Below are 12,589 nucleotides of genomic sequence, written 5' to 3'. Positions count from 1 at the left end.
TACAACCAAGATTACTCTACCCGGCAAGGATCTCATTCAGATTCGACGGAGAAATCAAAAGCTTTACAGACAAGCAAAAGCTAAGAGAATTCAGCACCACCAAACCAGCTCTACAACAAATGCTAAAGGAACTTTTCTAAATGGGAAACACAAGAGAAGAAAAGGACCTACAAAGACAAACCCATAACAATTAAGAAAACGGTAACAGGAACATACATATCGATAATTACCTTAAACGTGAATGGATTAAATGCTCCAACCAAAAGACACAGGCTCGCTGAATGTATACAAAAACAAGACCCATATATATGCTGTCTACAAGAGACCCACTCTGAAGACCCACCTACGGACACATACAGACTAAAAGTGAGGGGATGGAAAAAGATATTCCATACAAATGGAAATCAAAAGAAAGCTGGAGTAGCAATACTCATATCAGATAAAATAGACTTTAAAATAAAGAATGTTACAAGAGACAAGGAAGGACACTAAATAATGATCAAGGGGTCAATCCAAGAAGAAGATATGACAATTATAAATATATATGCACCCAACATAGGAGCACCTCAATACATAAGGCAACTGCTAACAGCTATAAAAGAGGAAATTGACAGTAACATAATAATAGTGGGGGACTTTAACACCTCACTTACACCAATGGACAGATCATCCAGACAGAAAATTAATAAGGAAACACAAGCTGTAAATGACACAATAGACCAGATAGATTTAATTGACATTTATAGGACATTCCATCCAAAAACAGCAGATTACACTTTCTTCTCAAGTGCATATGAAACATTCTCCAGGATAGATCACATCTTGGGTCACAAATCAAGCCTTGGTAAATTTAAGAAAACTGAAATCATATCAAGCATCTTTTCCGACCACAACGCTATGAGATTAGAAATCAATTACAGGGAAAAAAACATTAAAAACATAAACACATGGAAGCTAAACAATACATTACTAAATAACCAAGAGATCACTGAAGAAATCAAAGAGGAAATCAAAAAATACCTAGAGACAAATTACAATGAAAACATGATGATCCAAAACCTATGGGATGCAGCAAAAGCAGTTCTAAGAGGGAAGTTTATAGCAATACAAGCCTACCTCAAGAAAAAAGAAAAATCTCAAATGAACAATCTAACCTTACACCTAAAGGAACTAGAGAAAGAAGAACAAGCAAAACCCAAAGTTAGTAGAAGGAAAGATATCATAAAGATCAGAGCACAAATAAATGAAATAGAAACAAAGAAAACAATAGCAAAGATCAATAAAACTAAAAGCTGGTTCTTTGAGAAGATAAACAAAATTGATAAACCTTTAGCCAGATGCATCAAGAAAAAGAGGGAGAGGACTCAAATCAATAAAATTAGAAAGGAAAAAGGAGAAGTTACAACGGACTCCGCAGAAATACAAAGCATCATAAGAGACTACTACAAGGAACTCTACGCCAAAAAAATGGACAACCTGGAAGAAATGGACAAATTCTTAGAAAGGTATAACCTTCCAAGACTGAACCAGGAAGAAGCAGAAAATATGAACAGACCAATCACAAGTAATGAAATTGAAACTGTGATTAAAAATCTTCCAACAAACAAAAGTCCAGGACCAGATGGCTTCACAGGTGAATTCTATCAAACATTTAGAGAAGAGCTAACACCTATCCTTCTCAAACTCTTGCAAAAAATTGCAGAGGAAGGAACACTCCCAAACTCATTCTATGAGGCCACCATCACCCTGATACCAAAACCAGACAAAGACACTACAAAAAAAGAAAATTACAGACCAATATCACTGATGAATATAGATGCAAAAATCCTCAACAAAATACTAGCAAACAGAATCCAACAACACATTAAAAGGATCATACACCACGATCAAGTGGGATTTATCCCAGGGATGCAAGGATTCTTCAATATACGCAAATCAATCAATGTGATACACCATATTAACAAACTGAAGAATAAAAACCATATGATCATCTCAATAGATGCAGAAAAAGCTTTACACAAAATTCAACACCCATTTATGATAAAAACTCTCCAGAAAGTGGGCATAGAGGGAACCTACCTCAACATAATAAAGGCCATATATGACAAACCCACAGCAAACATCATTCTCAACGGTGAAAAACTGAAAGCATTTCCTCTAAGATCAGGAACGAGACAAGGATGTCCACTCTCACCACTATTATTCAACATAGTTCTGGAAGTCCTAGCCACGGCAATCAGAGAAGAAAAAGAAATAAAAGGAATACAAATTGGAAAAGAAGAAGGAAAACTGTCACTGTTTGCAGATGACATGATACTATACATAGAGAATCCTAAAACTGCCACCAGAAAACTGCTAGAGCTAATTAATGAATATGGTAAAGTTGCAGGATACAAAATTAATGCACAGAAATCTCTTGCATTCCTATACACTAATGATGAAAAATCTGAAAGAGAAATTATGGAAACACTCCCATTTACCATTGCAACAAAAAGAATAAAATACCTAGGAATAAACCTACCTAGGGAGACAAAAGACCTGTATGCAGAAAACTATAAGACACTGATGAAAGAAATTAAAGATGATACCAACAGATGGAGAGATATACCATGTTCTTGGATTGGAAGAATCAACATTGTGAAAATGACTATACTACCCAAAGCAATCTACAGATTCAATGCAATCCCTATCAAATTACCAATGGCATTTTTTACGGAGCTAGAACAAATCATCTTAAAATTTGTATGGAGACACAAAAGACCCCAAATAGCCAAAGCAGTCTTGAGGGAAAAAAACGGAGCTGGAGGAATCAGACTCCCTGACTTCAGACTATACTACAAAGCTACAGTAATCAAGACAATATGGTACTGGCACAAAAACAGAAACATAGCTCAATGGAACAAGATAGAAAGCCCAGAGATAAACCCACGCACCTATGGTCAACTAATCTAAGACAAAGGAGGCAAAGATATACAATGGAGAAAAGACAGTCTCTTCAATAAGTGGTGCTGGGAAAACTGGACAGCTACATGTAAAAGAATGAAATTAGAATACTCCCTAACACCATACACAAAAATAAACTCAAAATGGATTAGAGACCTAAATGTAAGACTGGACACTATAAAACTCTTAGAGGAAAACATAGGAAGAACACTCTTTTACATAAATCACAGCAAGATCTTTTTTGATCCACCTCCTAGAGTAATGGAAATAAAAACAAAAATAAACAAATGGGACCTAATGAAACTTCAAAGCTTTTGCACAGCAAAGGAAACCATAAACAAGACGAAAAGACAACCCTCAGAATGGGAGAAAATATTTGCAAACGAATCAACAGACAAAGGATTAATCTCCAAAATATATAAACAGCTCATTCAGCTCAATATTAAAGAAACAAACACCCCAATCCAAAAATGGGCAGAAGACCTAAATAGACATTTCTCCAAAGAAGACATACAGACGGCCACGAAGCACATGAAAAGATGCTCAACATCACTAATTATTAGAGAAATGCAAATCAAAACTACAATGAGGTATCACCTCACACCAGTTAGAATGGGCATCATCAGAAAATCTACAAACAACAAATGCTGGAGAGGGTGTGGAGAAAAGGGAACCCTCTTGCACTGTTGGTGGGAATGTAAATTGATACAGCCACTATGGAGAACAATATGGAGGTTCCTTAAAAAACTAAAAATAGAATTACCATATGACCCAGCAATCCCACTACTGGGCATATACCCAGAGAAAACCATAATTCAAAAAGACACATGCACCCGAATGTTCATTGCAGCACTATTTACAATAGCCAGGTCATGGAAGCAACCTAAATGCCCATCAACAGACGAATGGATAAAGAAGATGTGGTACATATATACAATGGAATATTACTCAGCCATAAAAAGGAACGAAATTGAGTCATTTGTTGAGACGTGGATGGATCTAGAGACTGTCATACAGAGTGAAGTAAGTCAGAAAGAGAAAAACAAATATCGTATATTAATGCATGTATGTGGAACCTAGAAAAATGGTACAGATGAGCTGGTTTGCAGGGCAGAAGTTGAGACACAGATGTAGAGAACAGACATATGGACACCAAGGGGGAAAAACAGCAGTGGGGTGGGGATGGTGGTGTGCTGAATTGGGCGATGGGAATTGACATGTATACACTGATGTGTATAAAATTGATGACTAATAAGAACCTGCAGTATAAACAAACAAACAAAACAACTAATACTAAACTTTCATTGGGTTATTTGTATGGAAATATGTTAATATAAATGTTTCAGATATTACATGAAATTTCTAAAAATCTTATATGTTCTGGTATAATGTTATAAGTCATAATCCTAGTTATTACTTTAAAATGTATATCTCAGAAATAACTAATTTTCTTGTCAACTGCATTATTATGAACTTTCATCAAATCTTTAACCGTGGTCATTGTTAAGTCTTTTGTCATTTACAGACAGTTCTGGGTGTACTCTGATGCTTTTGTAAATGTGTTCCTATAAAAGGGTTTCATCTTCAGGAAATTCATGGAAAAGACTCTGACAAGTACAGGTTTCTGGTACCTGACTGTACTGCTGAACTGAATGAATAAGCATTTTCAGAACTCTAATGAAAAACTGATGAACTCATAAAAGTGCTAACAAAAGATCAAGATGAAAAAAAAATTAATTACATGGGACTGAGTGAACTGATGAGGATGAGTATAATTTTTGTGACTTTCTGTTTGAATTTAAAAAAAAAGAAAAAATCCCACAAGGACTCAGAGGCAAAGAATATACAAATCAATTTTCACTGCAAAGTAAAGGAGCTGTTACAGTGGAGGATTACTGGACTGAATGTCAATATTATGACATAGTATGAGTGTGTTTCATGTTTGGTAATTGCAATCATTGTTGCTTTTGTTGTGGTCATCCATGTACAATGCTTGGTGTCAGTCTATTTATCTCTTGTAAAAATAAAATACAGTGTGTGTGAAAAAATAATAATAATAATAATAATCTTCCAACAAACAAAAAGTCCAAGACCAGATGGCTTCACAGGTGAATTCTATCAAACATTTAGAGAAGAGCTAACACCCATCCCTCTCAAACTCTTCCAAAAAATTTCAGAGGAAGGAACACTCCCAAACTCATACTATGAGGCCACCATCACCCTGTTACCAAAACCAGACAAAGATACTACAAAAAAAGAAAATTACAGACCAATATCACTGATGAATATAGATGCAAAAATCCTCAACAAAATACTAGCAAACAGAATCCAACAACACATTAAAAGGATCATACATCATGATCAAGTGGGATTTATCCCAGGGATGCAACGATTCTTAAATATACACAAATCAATCAATGTGATACAACATATTAACAAATTGAAGAAGAAAAACCATATGATCATCTCAATAGATGCAGAAAAAGCTTTACACAAAATTCAACACCCATTTATGATAAAAACTCTCCAGAAAGTGGGCACAGAGGGAACCTACCTCAACATAATAAAGGCCATATACAACAAACCCACAGCAAACATCATTCTCAATGGTGAAAAACTGAAAGCATTTCCTCTACGATCAGGAACAAGACAAGGATGTCCACTCTCGCCACTCTTATTCAACATAGTTTTGGAAGTCCTAGCCACGGCAATCAGAGAAGAAAAAGAAATAAAAGGAATACAAATTGGAAAAGCAGAAGTAAAACTGTCACTGTTTGCAGATGACATGATACTATACATAGAGAATCCTAAATATGCCACCAGAAAACTACTAGAGCTAATCAATGAATTTGTTAAAGTTGCAGGATACAAAATTAATGCACAGAAATCTCTTGCATTCCTATACACTAACAACGAATGATCAAAAAGAGAAATTAAGGAAACAATCCCATTCACCATTGCAACAAAAAGAATAAAATACCTAGGAATAAACCTACCTAGGGAGACAAAAGACCTGTATGCAGAAAACTATAAGACACTGATGAAAGAAATTAAAGATGATACCAACAGATGGAGAGATATACCATGTTCTTGGATTGGAAGAATCAACATTGTGAAAATGACTGTACTACCCAAAGCAATCTACAGATTCAATGCAATCCCTATCAAATTACCAGTGGCATTTTTTACAGAACTAGAATGAAAAATCTTAAAATTTGTATGGAGACACAAAAGACCCCAAATAGCCAAAGCAGTCTTGACGGAAGAAAACGGAGCTGGAGGAATCAGACTCCCCGACTTCAGACTATACTACAAAGCTACAGTAATCAAGATAATATGGTACTGGCAAAAAAACAGAAATATAGATCAATGGTACAGGATAGAAAGCCCAGAGATAAACCCACGCACCTATGGTCAACTAATCTATGACAAAGGAGGCAAGGATATACAATGGAGAAAAGACAGTCTCTTCAATAAGTGGTGCTGGGAAAACTGGACAGCTACATGTAAAAGAATGAAATTAGAATACTCCCTAACACCATACACAAAAATAAACTCAAAATGGATTAGAGACCTAAATGTAAGACTGGACACTATAAAACTCTTAGAGGAAAACATAGGAAGAACACTCTTTTACATAAATCACAGCAAGATCTTTTTTGATCCACTTCCTAGAGTAATGGAAATAAAAACAAAAGTAAACAAATGGGACCTAATGAAACTTAAAAGCTTTTGCAAAGCAAAGGAAACTACAATCGAGATGAAAAGACAACCCTCAGAATGGGAGAAAATATTTGCAAACAAATCAATGGACAAAGGATTAATCTCCAAAATATATAAAGAGCTCATGCAGCTCAATATTAAAAAAACAAACAACCCAATGAAAAAATGGGCAGAAGATCTAAATAGACATTTCTCCAAAGAAGACATACAGATGGCCAAGAAGCACATGAAAAGATGCTCAACATCGCTAATTATTAGAGAAATGCAAATCAAAACTACAATGAGGTGTCACACCAGTTAGAATGGGCATGATCAGAAAATCTACAAACAAATGCTGGAGAGGGTGTGGAGAAAAGGGAACCCTCTTGCACTGTTGGTGGGAATGTAAATTGATACAGCCACTATGGAGAACAGTATGAAGGTTCCTTAAAAAACTAAAAATAGAATTACCATATGACCCAGCAATCCCACTACTGGGCATATACCCAGAGAAAACCATAATTCGAAAAGACACATGCACCCCAATGTTCATTGCAACACTATTTACAATAGCCAGGACATGGAAGCAACCTAAATGCCCAATGACAGACGAATGGATAAAGAAGATGTGGTACATATATACAATGGAATATTACTCAGGCATAAAAAGGAACAAAATTGGGTCATTTGTAGAGATGTGCATGGACCTAGAGACTGTCATACAGAGTGAAGTAAGTCAGAAAGAGAAAAACAAATATCGTATATTAACGCATATATGTGGAACCTAGAAAAATGGTACAGATGAACCAGTTTGCAGGGCAGAAATAAAGACACAGATGTAGAGAACAAACGTATGGACACCAATGGGGTTGGTGGTGGTGGGATGAATTGGGAGATTGGGATTGACAGATATACACTAATATGTATAAAATAGATAGCTAATAAGAACCTGCTGTATAAAAAATAAAGAAAATAAAATTCAAAAAATTAAAAAATAAATAAAAGGCCGTGGGTTCAATTCCCAGTCTGGGTTTGGCCAGGTTCAAGTCCTGGAACGTGGGTTCAAGTTCCAATTTGAGTTGCACGGTTTCCCTATCACTCCCAGCAGCATACAAACATGCTGTCATTCCTCCCATCTCAAAAACAGCCCACAGGAACTTTAAGCACTTTACATCCTCCACTATGTATTCACCAAACTGCAAAACATCCGGAATTCAAATTCAGAGTCTTTATTTTACATATTGTAAAATAACCTGTATGTGGAAATCCTTTAAAAGTAAGTTCTTATAGAACAAACTCCTGATACATTCAACAGCAGCAAAGACTCTCACAGACCAAAGAGCTAAAGAAGGCAGACAACACAGCAGACCTGCTGTAAGATTTCATTTATATCAAGTTCAAGAGCAGACACAACTCACATGTAGTAACCAGAATTAGATCAGTGGCTGCTTCTGGAGTGGGGGAGCTGACGGGGAAAGGGTCCAAGAGAAATTTCTGGGGTGTTGGAAATGTTCTCTACCTTGACCTGGTTAGTGGTTACACGAGTATATATATTTGTAAAAATTCATTGACCAATACTCTTTAAGATCTGTGTCTTTTCTGCACTTCACCATGTTTAAGTTACACCTCAACAAAAAAAAAGATAAAGAAAAGTAAATACCGGTAAACTTTTCCTTATAGATTCTACATTACGATATTGAGAAGTTTCCATGACATAGTGAGACTGAGACAGGAGGGAAGGGGGCAGGACACAACCTTTAAAAGAATGACACAGGACTTCCCTGGTGGTCCAGTGGTTAAGACTCCGTGCTCCCAATGCAGGGGTCCTGGGTTTGATCCCTGGTCAGGGAACTAGATCCCGCATGCATGCCGCAACTAAAAACCCAGCGCAGCCAAATAAATAAATAAATAAATATTAAAAAATAAAGAATGACACAGCCCCTCGAGGACACGACTAAAACTGTTTAGAACCTACTAGGTCCAAGATGGCAGAAGATTGGACTTCCCTAGACCTTGAGCCTCATTATACGTTTGTTGCAATACATCAGCATATGCTAAGTGAAACACCCACAGGCACCATAACAGTTCTGAGGCTGACCATAAAAGGCCAAAGAGTGGGTGGTGGCCCAATTCCTGGAAATCCCCGCCCCTTCCCCAAAATATTTGGAATAATCTTCTCACTTGTTAGCCTATGAAATTATCCAGCCCATAAAAACTAACCACCCCCCGCACCCCAGTGCCACTGTTGCCTTCTGAGATGGTCTGCATTCTGCCTATGGAATGTGTATCTCTCTAAATAAACTTACTTTCACTTTACTATGGCTCGCTCTTGAATTTTCCTGAGTGAAACCAAGGACCCTCACTTGGTGGCCCGTCCCTGGGACTCACCTGGGACATGACCATCCTCTTGCACCCCATTCTCCTGCAACAAGACTGGGGGATAAGACAGCCATGTTTTCTTCATGGTGGACCCCACGTCCACCTCCAGCTACTGCTCTGTATCTCTGCTCCCTAGTCGATCACCATCTTTTTGGAACTCTTTGTTTCCTTGGCCCCGGTTTATCACCTCTCCTGATGTTCCTGCTCCTTCTCTAGGATGCTGGTCCTTTCCCTGATTCCTATACGTGGGAGGCCCAGGGCCCAGTCTCTGCTCAACCTACTCCCTCAGGCTGGATGGTTTCAGCAAATTCCGGGGCTTTAAATGTCATCTATATATTAACAGCTCCAAAATTTAGCACACTTGTATAGTTATTGATAAAATGACAGGACATCTGAGGTTTGCTTAAAAGCTTAAAAAATAATACAGAAACTCCAGGAAAAAGTGCGCTTATATGTGGGAGAAGAAAACAGAAGAAATAAGATAAGTAAAATGTGATGACTCTCCATACTGGGTGGTGGGTATGTGGGAGTTATTTATACCAGAAAACTTTTGTGCGTGTTTTTAAAATTTCATAATGAAAAGTCAGTAAAAATTCTGTATCTACAAACCCTGGCTTCGCCTTAGTGCGACCACTTACTTGGACCACTTAAGATGTCCAATGTGCTCCTCAAAGTTAAGCAGTTCAAAGCTTGTCAATTTCCCGTCAAGTCTACTCCTCCCCATCTTGGTAAAAAGCATCACTCTTCACCCAGTGGGTCAGGCCCAAACCTTCAGGATAACTTTTAAGTCATCCCTGATTCATGCTTCCTCTCACATAACCCTCTTCCTGAGTCATCATCGTCATCTCTTGCCCAGGGAAGAGACAGCAGCTTCCTCATTTCCTGGTTCCACTGCTGCCCAGCTGCAGCCCATTCTCCTCATGGCAGCCAGTACTGCTTTAACTTTTTTGTGCATAGATAAGAGCCACATAGTTCAAAAACATGAAAGTCTTAAGACGTTTTCCTCCACATCCACCTATAACCTTCACCCCCACAGGGAACCACTGTTACTACTTTTTGAGAATAACACTAGAGAAATCTTTATAAAACATACCTCACAACATGCTGGTCCTTGCTCACGGCCCTCCAAAGGCTTCCTGTTACACTTGGAAGTAAATTCAAAAGCTCTTACCATGGCTCACAAGACCCCATGTAACCTGGACCTCTCTACAGCTATATCCCTAAATAATTCTACCCCTTTTCCACTCTGCTCCGGTCACTCTGGTCATCTTGATAATCCTTGAACACCCAGGTCCATTCTCACTTCGGGGTCTTTCCACTTACTGTTTTTCAGCATCTTCCTATGGTTCATTCCCTTACCATCTTTCAGGCTTCTGCTCAAATGTCACCTCAGAGCAGCCTTCCCTGACCAACTGTCACTCTCTGTGACCTCTGTCACTCTCAATTCCCTTATCCTGATTTGTCCAAGCATCTTTTACCTGACATCATCTGCCCCTACTGGAAGATCCGTTCCTGGAGGGCAGGTGCTCTGTCCTGGCAGATGACTAGAGTTCCATAATTCATTCAATAGATACAAACGAATGAATGAAGTGAACAGAGAAGTGACTTGAGAAATGAATAGATCGTTTGGCAAAGGGCTCTTAAAATTCCCAGTGCATGTACCCTTTGACCCAGCAATTCTACTTCAGACAAGATATTCTATTGATAATACTATCATCTACATGCAGTCAGATGTACAGGATATTCACTGTGGCAAACGTTTGTAAGAGCAAAAGTTCAGAAACCACCTAAATGTTTATCAATAGGGTAATGGTTAAGTACGGTACATCCACACAACAGCACGCCATCCCACTTATATAAAAGGCAGCTCTCTGGGTGCTTGATTGCACCACTGACTCACCGCTAGGCAGGCTGCCCACTGCCAGGGAAAAAATGTGTGCTCGCCCTAGAGTGAGACAGGGTTGGGTTTGAATCCAGGCCCTGATGCCTCCTGGCCCTGGGTACTTCAGTAAGGCCCTTCTTCTCTCTCAGACTCATTTTCTGCATCTGTTAAACAAGGAGGGGAGAAGGTTACAGTGATGTATATAAAGCAGAACCCAGTATACAGTGGGCTCATGGTCCAATGCCAAGCCCCTTCTTTTCCCTTAAGTCAAATCTCCACCTCTGAGGGTTGCCCAGAGGTGAAACTGGCATTTGTGAGGCTACTCTGGGGTTGAGAAATTCAGGTAAGAAAAACAGATTCGACCTAACAGATGAAGATGCTAAAAGGGATAATGTCAGACATAACACAAAGATGGCCTGTCATGTGTATCTCTGCCAGACACCCACAATCTTCTGGAGAATCCATAAACAACAGGACTCTCAACTCAGTCTGTGTGATGGTTGTTTTCACCCAGCCTGTGACAGGCTGGAGAAATGGTTCCACCTGCCACCTGTGCTGAGAAAATGACAGCAGGGATGAGGTCTGGACGGGAGGGGGGCAGTTCAGACTCAGTCACTATCACTGTCATCGTAAACCACAAAATAATGACAACACACAGTGCTACTATGCACCAGGCACTATTCTAGGCACTGTCACCCATTTAACTCTGCCAGTATCATCATTCAGTGCCCTCATCTCCATTGTAGAAACAGGACACAGACGCAGAGAGGTTAAGGAACTTGGCCAGGCTCAAGCTCTCAACCCCAATGCTTTGCTGTAACAGTAGCTCCAGAAGGAAACTAACTGAGAAGCGGTGCTCTAGGAATGGAATGTGGGAACCAGAGAGGAGACGGACTTTTCTTGTCTACCCCATGGACTGCTCGACTTTTGTCTGAATGTACATGTATTCCCTGTCCAAATATAATTTTGTTGTTGTTTGGCCGCGCCACGCGGCATGTGGGATCTTAGTTCCCCGACCAGGGACCACCTGTGTCCCCAAGCAATGGAAGCCCGGAGTCTTAATCACTGGACCTCCGGGGAGGTACCCAAATATAATTTTAAATGAAAAATGGTAAATTCCCCACTCACCTACATATCTATGAATATATGTATATGTATATATACCCTTCTCTCTTCTCTTGAAGCATCTATCGTTCCCATTGGTAACCACCCGCTTCAGCTAAGTCGCGGAGCCCTTTGGGCTAACTGCGCATGCGGTCTCCGCGGGCCTCACTCTCCGCCCGGTATTCCTCTTAGGCGCGCACAGGGTTCCTACCGCAGGCGTTTGAATTGTCGACTCTTAGCACTGTATCCCTCCTCCACCGCAGCCCCCGAAGGGTTTATACGTGCTCTTCTTCCCACCAGTCCACGTCTCACATCTCTTCAGGATCTGACCTGCCCATGTCTGCTGCCTCACCTCCCACCCCAGTGGAACTCCATGAGTCCAAGCCAGCTGGACCTTTCTCCCGGGGTTCCCTCGCCTGGAGTGTCCTTGCCTGCCCTTCAAGGTCCAATCGTACCCGCACCCTTTCCTAAGTGATTTGATTCCCTAGCCGTCTCCCTCCACAGACCGGGATCCCTTCCAAGGCCTACGCCAGGTCTGATTCATTCCTGTGTTCTCAGCACTCACTCAGCCCGGGACAC

This window comes from Eubalaena glacialis, chromosome 18 (genome assembly GCF_028564815.1).
Source record: "Eubalaena glacialis isolate mEubGla1 chromosome 18, mEubGla1.1.hap2.+ XY, whole genome shotgun sequence".
NCBI lineage: Eukaryota > Metazoa > Chordata > Mammalia > Artiodactyla > Balaenidae > Eubalaena > Eubalaena glacialis.
Note: the sequence above shows the minus strand (reverse complement) of the source record.